Source organism: Limulus polyphemus, unplaced genomic scaffold (assembly GCF_000517525.1).
Source record: "Limulus polyphemus unplaced genomic scaffold, Limulus_polyphemus-2.1.2 Scaffold3811, whole genome shotgun sequence".
NCBI lineage: Eukaryota > Metazoa > Arthropoda > Merostomata > Xiphosura > Limulidae > Limulus > Limulus polyphemus.
The window spans coordinates 39077-42114 of NW_013669421.1; the positions used below are offsets into that span (position 1 = coordinate 39077).

General features: G+C 35.3%; 1 non-coding gene across 1 annotated transcript; it reads left to right on the forward strand.

Annotated features, from left to right (window-relative positions):
- The first annotated feature begins 1611 nt into the window (after positions 1-1611).
- Positions 1612-1684, forward strand: Trnar-ucu. The gene has a single exon. It is a non-coding gene; the product is annotated as a tRNA-Arg (tRNA).
- Positions 1685-3038: the final 1354 nt, after the last annotated feature.

A 3038-nucleotide genomic window follows, 5' to 3' on the forward strand; every position in this document is an offset into this window, starting at 1 on the left:
AGCCCATTGTGTAGCTTTGTGCTAAATTACAACAATCGATTAGAGTAGTAGAGACGTTGGTGGTGGATGGTATTGAATAGCTTCCTCCCTTTAGTCTATCACTTTAAAATAAGGAACGACTAGCGCAGGTAGCCCTCTCGTAGTCAACTGTTTGGCTGCTCTTGACTTACCGAACAATGGCCTTTGACTGTCACTCTTATAACGTAACTACGACCCCAAAGTGCAGATCGCATTTATGTGGCAACGGGACACGCATCTGTGGATTCTCAGTTCCAGCATGTTAACAACTAGGCCACGATGGTTAGAAGTATCCCAACTTCTATGCTTAAAACATAATATATCATTTTATAGTTAAATAATAAGAGTAAGAGTAACGATTTAATGGAACCACTCTTACGTGTTACACATGTTAGTTTTGGAAATGAATAATTACATATACTTTTATTCCAAGGTTGTTACATCTTAGAAATTATTTTCAAAATATGTTCCATGCAGCTGTCTTTTTTTTTTTCTTTACTATTCGGACATTTAATGATTATATACTGGTAAAGCACAAAGGCACTATTTATAATACAAAACTGTCATATAATGATACATGTAGTTCTAATAATTTAAAAACTTATTTGTTTGTAGTTAAGCATAAAGCTGTCATGTGGTGATAGGTCTAATAATTTGAAAAACGTATTTGTTTGTTTGTAGTTAAGCACAAAGCTGCACAGTGGGTTTTATCTGTTCTGTGATAATAAATGAAATTCCCGGTTGTTAGAAACTGTTGAGTGTTCAAAACTGTATCAAACGGACTGAACTTCGTTCGTATTTTTCTGAAACAGAAAACATAAAATTATCGTATTGGTAAAAAATAATAATCATTAGTATACATCATATGTAATAATGCTTCTTGTCTGAGAATTGAATCCTGCCAACCTATATATATATATATATATATAAGCACACAAATAAATTAATACATTTTAAAAATATTATACAGCTTGTGGTATATTTCCCGTTACATATATGTTCCTCGGTTGGTTCAATGGTAAGTTTGCAAGCTTAAAATGCTAGATTTCGAAGATAGATCCCGAATAATTATTATTATTAGCCTATTACTTGAATTTCGGACTAACTTAATTCAAGTTGGCCAAACTTCTAGAGATATTAATGGGATTATGCCAGGAAACGTTGTTAACAACGAAAGTACCCAACTGATAGATTAATGCATTCTAAATATTATATCAGTGGTAAGCTTGAAGGCTTTTAACGTTAAAATTCTGGGTTAATGTCTGTCTATCTATTTTGTTATTGTTAATTTGTTATGTTACTTTGCATGTAATATTGTTGATAAAAGAAATTAAGACAACATGTAGTGCTCAATACTCATCTTCCTTTATTGAATCATATAATTTTTAGCAAAAATACTTTATTACAAATTCTGATTTTTTCTGTACAAAAGATTTATAAAGTATAGTGAAAGCTTGACAAAATTCGTAAAGATACGTAAATCGTATCGTATCGGACGATGTATTGATAGAATTGTATCGCTGTATTGCCACGTCTTTAGTAACTACCTGGCCATGTCAGGCCGTAATATTAGCAAACTAATGCAATTTATGTGTCCCTATAGCGCAGTGGATAGCGCGTTGGATTTCTAATCCAAAGGTACCGTGTTCGTTCCCCGGCAGGGATGCCACCACCATTGCCTGGTCCCCAAGTCCAGGATGAGAAAGGAGGAGGGTTGGGCGCGGGACTAGCAACTCCGCCCCATGAAAACCAACCTGCTAAAAAATTACTGCAACAACAACTTCCGTCGGCGAGGTGTTGTTGGGGCCCTATGTTCCAGTGGGATTATTATTATTGCAATTTATTAAGAACAGTATACCTAAGTTATCAGTGACGTAAGTATAAACAATGCAATATCAGTTACGACTGAATTTAACGTTTATCTCTCAGTGGTGTTAAAATTTATAGTGTGTTACTTCACATTTCTTCAAATCAATACATGTTTTTTAAGAATATTATATAGAATCTAATAGGTATATGCTTTAACCCTTACGTGCTAGGTTAAATATCGTCATTGTATCAACGTTTTCGTCGAAAAATAATACAGTATTAGGCATCGTGACGTCATTATAGTACTCATTCTACTTAAACTTCATCATTCAGTTCTGTCCTGACGTCACGTACGTGAATCGTTATTATCATCTATGAAGTCAGGCAATTGTAATAATGTTTACAAATATTGAAAAATGTTTGAGAAAATATAAATAGTACAGGTTTTTATAGAACGAGTTATCTGATAAGAACAATGCTTGAAATATCTACTCCTTCAACTTTTCCACAATAACTTCAAATTTAATTTCAAAAGTGGCTGGTATTCATCTGAGAAACCTTTGTTTAGAACAGCGGCTCTTAACCTGTGATATGTGTACCTCTGTGGGAATTCGGATACCGTTCTGGGGGCACACGAGAACCTTTGAAAAACATAAAAAATAAAATAAACCCCACGCTTCAAAATTGAAAAGCAGTCTCGCTATCAACATATTCCATTATTAAAGCATTCAATGATCGCATATTGTTGACTCACCGTTGAACGATGCCCCCCCCCCCCAGTGGCACAGCGGTACGTCTGCGGACTTACAACGGTAGCATCCGGGTTTCGATACCCGTGGTGGGCAGAGCACAGATAGCCCATTGTGTGGCTTTGTGCTAAATTACAAACAAACCGTGGAATGATCTGATTTAACATTTTATCAGTATAAACCACTCTTCAGTTGTTGTTACTGTTTTTTACAGATTATATGCGTCAGGGGTATGGCACTGGTACAAATGTCGTCGGGGGGGGGGTATGTGGCATAAAAAATTCCTTCAGTGTCAAGCTTGCGACATCCCATGAACAAAGTGGTGATAATTCGGAAAGATACCAAACCTTAGCTTGCAGAAAAATGACAGCCCTTCATCAAAGGACTGTTTATTACATAGTTAGTGGCTTTATTGATTTTTAAGTTCATTTTCAATTACTCGAAACTTGTGTATATATACAC